Source organism: Myotis nattereri, assembly GCF_964212035.1.
Source record: "Myotis nattereri genome assembly, chromosome: 19".
Lineage (NCBI taxonomy): Eukaryota > Metazoa > Chordata > Mammalia > Chiroptera > Vespertilionidae > Myotis > Myotis nattereri.
In genome coordinates, this window is record NC_138095.1 from 22,298,354 (window position 1) to 22,312,243 (window position 13,890).

Sequence of the window (13,890 nt, forward strand, 5' to 3'; positions counted from 1 at the left end):
GCCTGTGAGTGCATACCACAGCTCACACTCACATAATCAGTGCACACACATGTACACTCACAAGCGCCCACATGGACATGTGCAGACAGCATGGACAGCTAGCAGAGCGTGTACCAGGCAGACCTGCACAGCTTCTCAAACACAAGTTAATACCCACACAGCACATGCATGCAGCTGTGTGGCCATGCACCTGCCCAGTCACAGAGACACATCCAACTCACATACAAACAACTGCTTAACACTCACAAGTGCACACGCACCCTGCACTTGTGCTGACTCACACAGGCACGCGTTCTCTTGTGGGCATGCACACGCACACGTACTCAACCCATGTTTATGCGATCTCCTAAATACACACTCATATTGACACTGTTCTCACATATGTTCACATACACTAAGGTTTTTATGTCAACCATACTCACAATGAGCAAATGTGCCCCAAACCTGCATGAGAATATACACATGTGTCTACACACACACTTACATCCTACTCCACCAGGAAAGCAAACTGTTGATTTTTTCAGGCAAGCCCACAGGCTGAGCTAGCCCACGGCGGCACTGCTGCTGCCCAGTCCCTACTGCACGCCCATGAACTCACTCGTCAGCAGAGATGAAGTCTGCCTTCCCACGGTGATTTCAGCCTGGACCCTGGGGAACCCTAGTTTGGGGAGGGACAGATGCCCCAAGCCTCAGAACCACTCAGCACGAAATAAGACTGACCAATCTTCTGCCTTCCCCCCACAATCTCAGCAACACCCCGTCCCCTGCCTACACACACACACACACACACACACACACACACACACACACACGGAAGGCACTTTCCCCAGCATGGCTGTTCCTACAGGGAACAGCAGCCTCACCAGCTCAGACAGCCTCAGCAGACAGTGCCTGACACCCAGACACACCTACTAACTTCTCTGCCCTGGGTCCCTACATAGCTTCTAAGTTGAAGCCATGGAGACAGCTTACCTCCACCTCCTGTTGTCATGGTGACAGCAGCTGGATGCCTCAATTCCTCCCCAGATGGCCCTGGGTTCCCCACTAGGAGCTGCTGGTCCAGCCATGCTTTTATGAGGCAGCAGCGAAGGGGTGGGGACTGCAGGTGCCAGGTGATTGCAGAGGACAAGGGCCCTGCCCCCCAGCCAAGGATCACCTGATGCGATAGGGCCAGCCCCTGGGGGGAAATAGCAGCCGGATGCCCACACACAGGACCTGAAAACAGGGCGCTCTGCTGCTGTGTGTGTGGAGCTCCACTCCAGTCTCCGCTCCATACACTGCTTACATGCACCATCTCAGTTAGTCCTCCCAACAGCCTTCTGGAGCCGGAACTATGAGCTCCCCATTTACAGTGGAGGGAGTGAGGTTTGGAGGGTGGAAAGTTGGTTAAACACAGAGGTGTCCAAGTCCCAAGCCTCTTAAATTATACCAACTCTTGGGATTTTGAAAATGTCATCTGTGATAATTGCTCAGGGTCATAGAGTGCCTGAACTGGGACTTCTGAGGATACATGAGATCTTTTCCTTTTACAGAAGCAGCTACAGGGGCCCAGAGAGGTCTAGCGATTTTCCCAAAGTCACACAACAATTGAGGGCAGACTTGAAACTGAACCAGAGATGGAGTTCCTGAACCAGAGATGGGGTTCCCCCAAGACATCAAGAACCGGTCTCCGACGCCCTGGAGGAATACCCGGGTCTCAGCAGCCTAGGGAAGCAACTCCTAGGCTGGCCCCAGGTCAGAACCCCAAGCAACGGCAAGAGGTCCTCAGACTCCCACCTCACGCCTCAAACACTTTCCAAGAACCACGCGGCAATGCTATTCCCCAGAGACAGCCTCCCAGCCCCAGCAGGCGATTGCAGGAATATGTCCCACCTTCTGGTCATGGTCAGAAGCACGTCCACTGCCTGCCTCACTGACCAAACAGTCCATCGAGGGGACCCCAGCCCTAGGCTGGAACCTCGGTGAGGCAGCACAATGCCTTCTAGAGGTCTGTGACCGCAAGGGTGGCTCCAAAATGATCCTTGGAGACTAGGTGGCCTCTTTGAATCATGCTTTTCATTAGGAGGAAAAATAATCTGGCCCAACTCATGAGCTATGTGCTGGCCTCAGCACAGCCTCTAGGGACATGAAGCGTGGGGGGACCACCCACATCCTCAGAGCTGGGGATGAGCATGCCAGGAGTCCTTAGACAACTGTCCATTCCAGCTCCTTTTTTTTTGCAAAAAAGTTTGCACCTCCCCAAGCTCCAATCTGAATGGTCTCATTGAATGGCCCAGGAAACTTGCCCCAAATCTTTTGCTCATCTAAGGAGCTGCAAGGAACGGAAGGTGATCCCCGCCTCTCTTAGTGGCTCTGCCAAGGATGTGAGTCCTCTCCTGGGATGACACTCGGGGCTTGGATGGAGGTGATCTGACTGAACTGAATGGATCCCCCTGCCTTCAGTTCCCTCTCCATCTCCTCACACACACACACACACACACACACACACACACACACACACCCCAGAATGGACACAGGCAAGCCTGCAAAGCCCTGGACACAAAGCCCATCACCCGGGCAGCCTGGACGCTGGCTCAGATAACAAGGAGCCTCCTCCACCAGAGTATCATCCCAATGAATACCTTTAAAGCCAACTGGAAAATATGACCAGTGCTTCCTCCCTCAGAACTCGGAACTGCCCAAGAAGGGGGTGGGTGACTCATGAATCAAATGAAAAGGGCCCGCTGCCTTCCTCCTGGCCCAGCTCAGCGGGAGAAGCCCTTGAGTGCCTGCCTTTGGGGACCCGCAGGATGTCCAGGGAAAGGCTGCCTGGCTGAGCCAGAATGTCCCACCCTCTGCCAGAGGAGAGAAAGTTTGTCATTTACCCGGAGCTGGGCTGTCACCGCTCTGGGTTCTTTACTCACCTGGCTCTGGGCGCTGAACCCCCAGCCTGCGGAGAAGCGGCTGGAACTGGAAGCTGGATCATTTTGCAGAAGCTCCCCACCCTCTTACCCTCTTCAGGGCCCTCAGCCCTTACCTGCGGGGGTGTCAGCCACTTGCAAACTCTGCCAGCGGAGCCCAGCAGGCGCCTGGGGTCTCTCTCGGAGACTCCCGCGTCCCGCTTGGCGTGCCCGCTCTGTGGGCGCCTTCCCAGCTGCCAGCTGCTGCAGTGGCATCAAGGAGATCCGAGTCCAGATCTCCTTCCTCGCGGCCAAGGCTCCTCCAGCCGGGCCCGGGGCTCTTTCTCCGGGGCTGGTGCAAGGGGCATCCCCCGCCTCCAGCGGGAAAGTGAAGTGTGCGTCCTGGCTTGCAGCAGCGGCGACAGCGGTGGCCGGGGACCAGGAGTGGTGGCGACGCCAGCCGGCGAGCTGGGGACGCGGGCGGAGGCGAGAGGAAGTGAAAGCCCGGCTCCTGCGAGCCTGGCGCTCAGGCGGTCGGCACTGCGGGGACCCCGCGCCACCGCGAGGCCCCGCTCACACGCCCGTCCCAGGGATGCCCAGGCCCCGGGCGCGCGGGGCGCGGGGATCGGCTGGCGCTGGACGTGAGATCCAGCCGCCTCGCTCCTCGCTGGCTGCCTCCTTCCAGACTCGTTCCTCGCTTCCCCGCTCGCCCCGGACTTCACGTCTCCAGCCCCGGCTCCCAGCGCCACTGCCTCCGCGCCAGCAGCGCCTCAGCCCGGCGCGCTCCTCACACGGAGCCACAGCACTGCCTACCGCTTAACTCCTTGCATGCCACCTGGCCCTCCCGCCGCCTCCCGGGTAGCTGGGCAGAGCCAGGGCCAGGCCTGCTGGGGAGCTCGGCAACGGCCGCCTCCTCCGAGCCTCGGTTTTACTCTTCTGGAAAATGGGCTGCAGAGACCCATGTCCTAGGGTCGTTTGGAAAATTCACCGTGACTATTGTGCCAAATACCAAGATGCCTGGCACTGAGTAAGCACTCCATACAGGCAGAGTATTCACTGCTGCTGCTGTTGCTGTTCAAGAGGCTTAACTGGGTGACTCACAAAGAGTAAACATCCCGATAAAGGGCAGTTTGGTTTCTGGTGTTTAGTTTGTTGTTTTAACAGGCAGTAGGGTTAAGCTGTGTGGCCTCTGGCTGGTCACTTACCTTCTCTGAGCCGGTTTCAGAAGACCCCTTCGGAGCTCTGTGACTTTGGGTATGTTTCAGCATCCCCTCTGGGCCTCTGTCTTTTCATCTGTAAAGTGGGAACAATAAATAATGATAGACACGCCCACCTGCCAAGGACCTACAGCAAATCTCTGGGGAAGGGGCCTGTGACAAGATCCACCACTGACTGACAGCCTCCTCAGTGCCACACACCGAGTTACGTAGTTTTAAACACTTGATCTTATTACGTCATCTAAACCACCCAGGGGGAAGTTCCATTTCTCAGGTGGGAGAACTGAGGCCCAGAGAGGTTAAGAGGCTCATCCTCAGTTGGCACAGCTAGAAAGTAGCAGAGCCGGGATTTGAACCCTGGGCTTTCTGACTCCAAACCAGTCCCTGTTAAGTTTGGGCTCAAGGAGAGGTTCTAAGGTGGCCATGGGCAGACTAGTCTTTGTGGGGACTAGCCACAAGAATCGGTATCTGGACTTATTTTATTAAAGTACATTGTTTTTCCAACTAATTCTCTACTGTAAGATCATTCAGAAAATGCTGAAAAGTATGAAGGAAAACTAGTGAAGCCAATTCCCACCACCCAGAGATAATGGTTATTAACATCTTCATGTATCTCCTCCCGGTGTTTTGGGGTTTTTTTTACACCTCCATGTAAAAGCTGTTGACACAAAGAGAATCTCCCCAATCCCCCCTAGGAATGGGAGTTGGGCTCCCCAGGAAGTAAAAGAGCCCCAGGATTGCAATGAAGCAGATGAGGCTCAGCTGCGAGGCAAGGTCCTTGGGCTGGTCACTTGTGCCTTCGGGCCTACGTTTCATCACCTATGAAAGGATGAATAATGTCTTCCCTGCCTGCTTGATAGGGCTGTTGGGAAAACGATAGATTAGAAAACACCTTGAGAGTGGCAAAAGCTGTAAAAAAAACATAATGGTGATGTTATAATCATCACTCTCATCATCATAAAAACATGAAAGATCAGAGCACTGCGGCATCGTGTTGTGGTTTGTTTTTCCCACCGTATGGATGTCCAATGGACCTGTCACAATTTACTGACAGAACTGTCTTTCCCCCACTGCTCTCATAAAGCATACACCCCCGTGTGTGGAGGGGCCGGGTCCGGGCTCTCCATTCAGTTCCATTGGTCAAACTGGTTATCTTTGTGCTATATATTTGGTTATCTTTATCATATGGTCTCAATTGCTATAGTTTTATAATAGTCTTGATATCAATTAAATGTATTCTTTCTCTTTCCCCCTGGAAAATTATTCTCGGCCTTTTGTATTAGCATATACATTTTAGCATATACAGTGTAGCATATACAATTGATCAAGTCTTTTATTCAACAACAACAAAAGACCTATTAGGTTTGGATTGGGATGGGACAGAGTCTACAGGTCAATTTGAGGATACTTGCCATCTTTCTAATATTGAGTTTTTTCCATCCCCCTACCTCACACCATACACACAAATTGACCTTGGTTGGGTTGCATATCCATAAAGAAAAACACTGATATATTTCATTACATTAAAACCAGAAGACCCTCTCTTTATTAAAAGACACCATTAAAAAGAGTGAAGTCAAACCATAGAAAACAGATGCAGTGTTTTCAACACATATAACAAAACAGGGGCTCCAGTCCAGAATTCCCTCTCACCTCATTGTTTCTCTCTCCCATTTTCCCTTCCTCCCTATCCTCAGGTGAGGATTAAAAAGAAAAATTCTGGTAAAAGAAGGGATTTATTACGGTACATAAATGTAGTAGAAAGTGTTCTGCAGCAGATTTTAATGGCAGGAAAGTGAAAGAATCTAAATGTCCATCAACAATGGAATAGATGGATCAATTCGAATATATCCTTAAAGGGGAACACTAGGCAGCAGTGAAAATTAATGAACTAGAACTCTATCATGGTGGAGAAAGCTCAAAATTATAGTGTTGAGTTGGGGAAAATAGTTAGCAGCGAAAAAGACATATACAGAACAGTACCACTGAATAAAATTCAAAAACCGGAAAAACAACTCAGTATATTTTTATGAGTACATACATGTATGGTAAAAATATAGAAACATATGTGAGAATGATGAACACCAAATTCAAGAGAGAGGTTACCACTTCTGGGGGAGGGGTCGGAGCAGAGAGGAGACCAGAGAATTATAACTTGTGTTTTAAATGTTTCATCTCTAAGACAGTTTGGTGGATACGTAGGAGTTCTGTTCTCTGCATTTTTTGTATGCCTGAAATATATCATTAAAGGAAAAAAACAACTGCGGCAGCAGTTGAGAGTGAAGGCTAGGGTGGCTCTGGCCTTATTCTTACCCCTGTTCTGACATTTGCTGGGTGTCTTTAAGTAAGGGATTTAACCTCTCTGGGCTCCAGTTTTCTCATCATTACAATGGGGCTAATAAATCTTGGAAGAATGAAATGAAACAATTTGCATAAATTATTTAAAGCAGTGTAATCACTCAACAAACGATAGCTATTCTTCTCATAATTAATCATTGACAGCAGTCAATTTCAAATTATTTGAGAACTGGAAACATCTAAAAAGATCCCCCATTTCTAACCTTCTTTACAGATGAAACCCCTGAGGCTGGAGAGCTTGAATAAATGGTGTGAGGTCATGTTGTGGGTAAAGGCAGAATTGAAGATCTGAGGAGTGGAGGGACCCCAGTGGAGAAGGCTACACCTCTGCTGTGGAGCTCTTCCCACAAAACCTACTTCCAGGGGCCAATGATGGTCATATGGGGAACATGCTAAGGTTGAGACACAGATCCCAGAGGCAGCAGGGGACCCCTAACGTGGTTGCGCCCTTTATATCCCAACCCTAAAGTATATTTATATCATCACGAAAGAGATCGAGAATAATAAGCCCGCCCATTTCTAATTTATATGTTTAAAGTAAAAAGTCTGACGCCTGACACAAACATGCAGCTGTGATCACAAAAACACGCACGGTGGGTAGAATGCACTACTTGTAATAGCCCCAAACTGGGGACAATTCAAATGTCCATCGATGGAAGAATGGATGGTGTTGCATTCAACAGAATACTGCCCAGCAATGGGAACGAAAGAACTACTGCCTCTTGGGTAAATGTCACAAACATAATGTGAACAAAAGAAGCCAGCCCTAAAGATGCTGTCTGCTGCCACTTATATAAAGTTCCATAACTGCGAAACTAGCCAGGCTGCTAGAAGTCAGCACCGTGGTTATGCCTCGGAGGAGTGGGGGGGGAGGTTTTGCTAGAAGGGCCTTGGGGCTAATAGTGTTCCTTTCGTAGACCGGGGTGCTGGTGACTTGGGTCTTCTCTGTGAAAACGCAGGGGCTGCACACTTCTTGTTTGTACTCTCAGGGACATGTATTGCACTTCAATTAAAATGTTTTAATGTGAAAATTAGCCAGCTCCAGTCATTTTAACCTTTACTAGTTACTGATGCCTATGGACCGTCATGAATCAAGCCATGTAATAAAGAGGGTGAATGTAGGCCTCTAAATCAGCATCCTCTCCTAAGCCTTGACCTTGAACATACCTGCTGAAACCAGCTTTCATTTCAGGCTCACTGAAAGGGGGATTGTCTGCCCAGGACCCGGCCAGATGCAGATAAGGGCCATTACTCAGGACATCTGATCCAGAGAGGCGGGCAAACCAACCGACTTATCTGATTTGGCAGTTGCCCAGGATCAAATGACCCAGATAATGGTCAGTCTGCCATGGTGACACCACACATCCCCGCCAAAACACCCATGAGGTGGACCCTTTCCCTGGGGCCATATTTGTGGGCAGAGAGGAGAGAGGCCCATGCCAGCCTCGTCGGGTCTAATTTCTGCAAGAGGAGCTCATTCAGAGTCTGCAAGGCCGCTGAAAAGTAAGACATCTCCAGGCAGGCTGCTCCTAGCTCTGCGCTAAGGCTCTATCTCCCACGGCCTCCGAAGGACACAGCTGAGCCATTAAGCATGCATTTCTTTTACTTTTATTGATTTCAGAGAGGAAGGGAGAGGGAGAGAGAGAGATAGAAAGATCAATGAGAATCATTGATCGACTGCCTCCTGCGTGCCCCCTACTGGGGATCAAGCCCACAACCTGAGCATGTGCCCTGACCAGGAATCAAACTGTGACCTCCTGGTTCATAGGTTTACGCTAACCCTTGAGCTATGCCAGCCAGGCAAGCATGCATCTCTTTTAATCTGACGATTCTAGGAAGGAGGTAATATCCTTATTATTATTATTCCCATGTTGCAGGGGATAAAACTGAGACACAGAAGGGTTAAATGAGTCATGTAAGTGTGAACACCAGAAAGGGGCAGACTCTGCCTGGCTGGAGTGGCTCAGTAGTTGAGCATCGACCCAGGAACCAAGAGGTCACCAGTTCGATTCCCGGTCAGGACACATGCCCAGGATGCAGGTTTGATCCCCAGTAGGGAGTATGTAGGAAGCAGCCAATGGATGATGTTTCTCTCTCATGGATGTTTCTATCTCTCTGTCCTTCTCCCTTCCTCTCTAAAAATCAATAAAAACTTATTTTTAAAATAAAGACAGAAAGGAGCAGACTCATTTACTTTTGAACTTACTCTTTTTCTATCATGCCCTCTCCCACCATCCCATCCTCCAGGGACACTGTTCCCATCTGAGACCCCAGCTACTCACCCCTCATGACTCCCAGCAACCCTCATTTCCACGGCATGCCCAATGAGTTCAGGGCCTCTGCAAAGCAGGCACCGAGATGGAATTAGAAGTGCATGGACTCACTGGAGGAAACCCCTGTGAAGGTTAAAGAGAGAGGGAGCAGGATTGGGTAGGCAGAGCCTTCAGACTGGGGTGCGGGCCTAAAGCCTGGGAAAGGAGAAAGAGAAGGAAGGAGACTGGGCAGGAAGAGCCTCAGGCTACAGCACAGCTCTGAGAAAGACCAGTCCCCCAGGGGCCCCAGAGTAGAGACTGTCCATTGGTGGAGTCCCAGCTTGGACAGGGATGGCTCAGGCTGCTAATCTTTAGTAGGTCATGGATCAGTCAGCATGGATGGGTCAGCATGGATCAGTCAGAAGGCAGAGTGAGCATCAGTTGGTTTGGTACATTGGTTGTGATCAGGGGAGCAGGGTCTCTTAAGAGCAGCCATTAGAACTATTATCGCGTGGTTATCTTCCCCGCTGGACTGCAAGCTGCACAAGGGCAGGAATCAGCCCGTGCAGACCGCAGGTCTGGAATGTAGTGGATGCTCAACCATATTGGTGGTCTGACAAACTCCCCTGGCCAAGCTCCTCAGAGTTCACTGACTGCCATACATTTCCTGAGGCTGCCCCCTGCAGTGTATTTTAGCGACAAGGGGGGAGAGGGGGGATTAGCTCTTCTGATCTGTGTGACCTGAGGCAAGTCACCTCACCTCTTTGAGCTTTTGTTACTCATCTGTAGAATAGGGACAATAACTACCCATTAGATACTATGTCTGTTTTAAAGATCAAGTGAGATACTGCTATCACAGTACTTTATCATTATTACTAGAGGCCCAGTAAAGGAATTCTTGCAGGGTGGAATCTGGCTGGCCCGCCCTGATGGGGGCTGAATGGGCTGGCAAGGGGGAGGGGCCACGGGAGGTCGGCCAGCCAGCCCCGCCCCCAATCCGGGTAGGGAGGGACAATCTGGGGCAGGGCCGGCCAGGGGGAGGGGCTGTGGGAGGTTGGGAGGGGCCAACTGGGGCCCGATTGGGCCGGTTGGTTGGCTGCTGCAGCGCACGTTATAGCAACTGGTCATTCCCATCATTCTGTCGTTCAGGTCACTGGGCTTTTATATATATAGATGACATCAGCGCACTTATGTAGAGACAGTTTACTTTTAGTGTTTGTGATGATTTAAATAAACTCTAGGGCCCCAGCACCCGAAGCATGAATGCTATCTCAAAGTATATCATTACTTCATGGAAAAATCCTATTCAACATACACTGACACACCTGTCATAGAGAGGAAGAGTGCTAAGCACTGACTATCTCATATCATTTGGGGTGCGTTCAGTTACCTGTACCCCAAGACCACTCTTGAAGCCAGGATTCATGTCTTACTTGTCTGTACTGTTAGCACTTAGCAAGGGGCTTACGCATCACAGGGACCAATACATGCACATTCCTGATCCCAAACTGGAGACACGGTCACGTGACCATGTGCCACATGCATTAGGGGACTTAATCCTCCAACAGCCCCATGTGGATGGTACTGTACCCATCCTCTGAATGGAGAAACTGAGGCCTACCGAGGTGAGTGCAACTGGCCTGAACTTGCGAACTTGCAGTTCCAGGCCTGCTTCGTCCTGGCTCCGCGCTGGGGTTTTTCCACTGGGACATGTGGGTTTCAGGACTGCCAACCAGGTCAATCCCAGGTGCAGTCTAAAATGCAGGACGGTGCCCTCAATTCTCCCTGGAGACTCCAGCCTGGCCTCAGGGAAATGCTCTTGGAAACCAGCCTCCTCTGGCACATTCCAATTTAGACACATGAGTCTCCGGGGAGAAGCAGGGAAGGACCATGGGCATGTGAGCTGGAGGATTTTTACCTTGGAGTTAAGGAGACGTCAGCCTGACCTGGTTACAGAGCTGCTCCAAGAAGCTACGGTAATTTGAATATCATTTTTCCCCCCATGTCTTCACTATTCAAACTTTTTACATGCAAGTACACTCAGGAGCAAGAGTCCATTCATAACAACAGCACCACCCCTGGCTCTTCCTATGTGCACGTCTGGGGTTTACTGGTCTGGGGCCATCACATACATCCATGTTAGCCTTGCAATCTCAAAACTGCCATGTACATGGACACAGGTATTCCTGCCCCCATTTTCCAGATGGGGAATTTGAGGCTCCAGAAAATAAGGGAACCTGCCCGAGGTCACAGAGCTGGGAAGTGGCAGAGCTGAGACCAGGATCCAATATGATTGAGGTCTGCAGACGAGACAGGGAGAGAGGACACCAGCAGCCAGAACAGAGCTTGGTGTTCCACCGCCCACCCAGGAAGCAGAAGTTCCTTAAAGACATATCGGGACAGCTTTTGTCCTTGGCACCCTGCCTCCCATCACCAGCTTGTCCATCCTCCAAACCCAGACATAGCAATCTTAGAGCACACACAGCTCTGACGACACCACCGCTCTGCCTAAGACCTCCAAATGGCTTCCCATTTCCCACAGGCGACATCCAAGCTCCTTCAGTCAGCACTCAAGGCCTCCTGCAGTCTGGCCTCAAGTCCACTTCCTGCTCCCTTGTCCACCACTCCTGTCCACGCCCCTGAGGGGACTCTTCATTCCTCCCCCACAGGCAGTGTTCGGGCCACACCCTGCCTTTGCCTATGCTGTGTCTCCTCCTTGGAACTCGCTTTCCTTCCTTCCACGTCTCAGTCCAACAAACTCCTGCTCAGTTTTCAAGATCCAATGGTGCCTGCCCGCCCATGGATGCCTTGGTTTCCAGAACCCCATGGCCTCACTTACATGGCGCCAGGGAGAGTAGAGGAAAACCGATTTGGCCAATGGAATCTTATTCTCATGCCTTTAGACATCAGCAGAGAAGGCAATTTCCTATCTTCTGTCTAGTTCAAAGAAATATGTTTCAACAACTATTTACAGAAGCTGGAAACCCTCACTCCACCCCTCTCCCCACACTTATTCTATTGGCCTAGAAGAGGACATGCCATCTTTGTGAGAACTGCTACTCCTCACTCCAACCTGGTGTGTCTGGAGGAAGACATCCCTGACTGTAGAGGGGCATCCTTAAGTCCAGCTGGGCCAGTAGAATCTATTGCTTCTGCCACAGTGATTGGTGAAGGAATTAGCACATGACCCAAGATCAGCCAATCAGAGAACTTCCCTGGAAAAACAGCCCTATTTCATGTGATTCTAGGTTTAGAGGCCCAGAGCTACCTATGATACTGGTTTGAGTCCAGTGAGCATGACTAGCTTGAGGGAATGAATCAACATGCATGCAGACAAAAGGCTAGAGAAAAAGTTTGTTGTTGAATTAGTTTCTGGCTCCATTCCTCCCCTGATCTTTACGCAATTGCGTCAATAAAGTTTTTGGTAAGTTCAAGTTCAAAGTAGGTTTTGGTCACTTATAACCATAGGGTTCTAACAAACATGGTTTAAAATTCCTTCTCCAATTGTATTATGTCATTATGTGGTTCATAAATATTTATGAAGGACCAGATATGAACCAGGCACTCTGCTAAGGGAAGAGGAGCTGAGAGTGAGATAAAAATATGGTCCCTGCTCGTACAGAGCTCACTGTCTAGAGCTGTGCTGTCCAATGCAATAGCTGCTAGCCACATGTGGCGATTTGATTTTAAAATAATTAAAATGAAGTAAAATCAAAAATTCCATTCTTCGGTCTCACTTTCCACATTTCAAGTACCCAAGAGCCATGTACGTCTCTGGTGGCTACCGAATTGGGCAGCACAGATACAGAACGTTGCCATCTGCACAGAACATTCTATTGGACCGCGAGAGAATGGTTTAGAACACAGTGCTGTTCCTAAAACCAGCAGCAACAGCCTCATCTGGGGGTTTGTTGGAAATGCAGAATCTCGAGTTCCATTACCTACTGAGTCGGAATCTGCACTCAACAAGATGGTTGTGGCTTTGCTGAATGAAGATTTTAAATTAGAGGGAGGGTGGGGATGAATGCTGAAACACAGTTAAGCAAAAGGCTGCAAGGAAAATAGAGAATCTTATCACTCACAAGTCCCACCGGGTGTGCCAGCTGACTCGAGGGGCCACATGGAGGGGTCAAGGCAGAGGACAAGGGATCCATGCGTTTATTAGAGTCTGTGGGTTGAGTGCTTTGGGGTTCCCAGACTAAGGCTGGATTTGGTCAATTCAAACCCCAAAGAGTGGGATTTTGTTGAGCTTCATGGCCCAGGGAGGCAGGGAGAATGAGCATCACAAGAACAGTTGGGGGAGTCCTGTCAGGAACGTACACTTCCTTGTGACTCTGCAGGCTGTTAGGTAGGGCATGTGCTAGTGGGAGGCGCTACTATTAGTTAAAGGGCCCTGCAGGCCAGCTGACCACACAGATGGATGCTGAGGCAGCAATACTATGGAACCGTGTGGCAAAGATGCCCAGGGGACTCACGAGCACATTACAGTTTAAGAAACCCCGCCCTGACAGCCACTCCTAGTTGATCCCCCTCTGCCTAACTCTGTCACAACCACCCTCCCATGAGCATCAGAGAGGGTCCCCAAGTTGAGAGGGACGTGCGGGCCGGCCTGGCGACTGGCTCACTGACCTCTCTCCAAGCCACAAAATAAAACTGGTGTCTGTCCTTGGAGCAGAGGCTCGAAGGAACCATGTCAGCTGAACAGACTCCCTTGCATTGCTCTTGCCAAGTCCATCAACAGGATTTGCGTTAATAAGGACGAGGTTGGGGGCTTGGCAGCAATCCCACCCCAGGGACAACTTTCCAACGATTTATTTCTTCAGGGTGAAGCCGCTGAGGAGAGTTGGCGTGATCAGGGGTTTGTGTTGCATTATGTTTTTGCTTTTCCAGGAGGAGGAAGAAGGCCCTCCCTGTGTAGCATAGAGTTCTGTCTGTTCTCAGGCTGTAAAGGATGTGCCCGCCCCTGCGTGGGCTTAAGCTGTCAAACCAACCCAGCCTGGTGCAGAAGCCCAATGCGCTCTTTGAAAACACACACACACGCACACACACGCACGCACACATACACGCACACACACACACTTCAACTAATTGGTGGCACCCAACCATAACCAAGAAAAAAGGCAACAAACTCTCCATTTAAATTGCAGATTGTGACCTTTATGCTTGAACTCATTTCAAACATCC

The 13,890-nt window shown here is 50.2% G+C and overlaps 1 protein-coding gene across 3 annotated transcripts in view; it reads right to left on the reverse strand.

Moving 5' to 3' along the window:
* The window catches only part of WSCD2 (WSC domain containing 2), a 70,187-nt gene extending 66,536 nt beyond the window's left edge, over positions 1-3,651 (reverse strand). For 2 of the 3 annotated variants that reach the window (XM_081113670.1, XM_081113671.1), the window contains exon 1: positions 3,017-3,635. The gene's annotated coding sequence lies outside the window, so the exon portion shown is untranslated. Of the gene's footprint in view, positions 1-3,016 lie in introns of all 3 variants that reach the window. The other variant, XM_081113669.1, reaches the window with a different exon arrangement.
* Between the last annotated feature and the right edge of the window lie 10,239 nt (positions 3,652-13,890).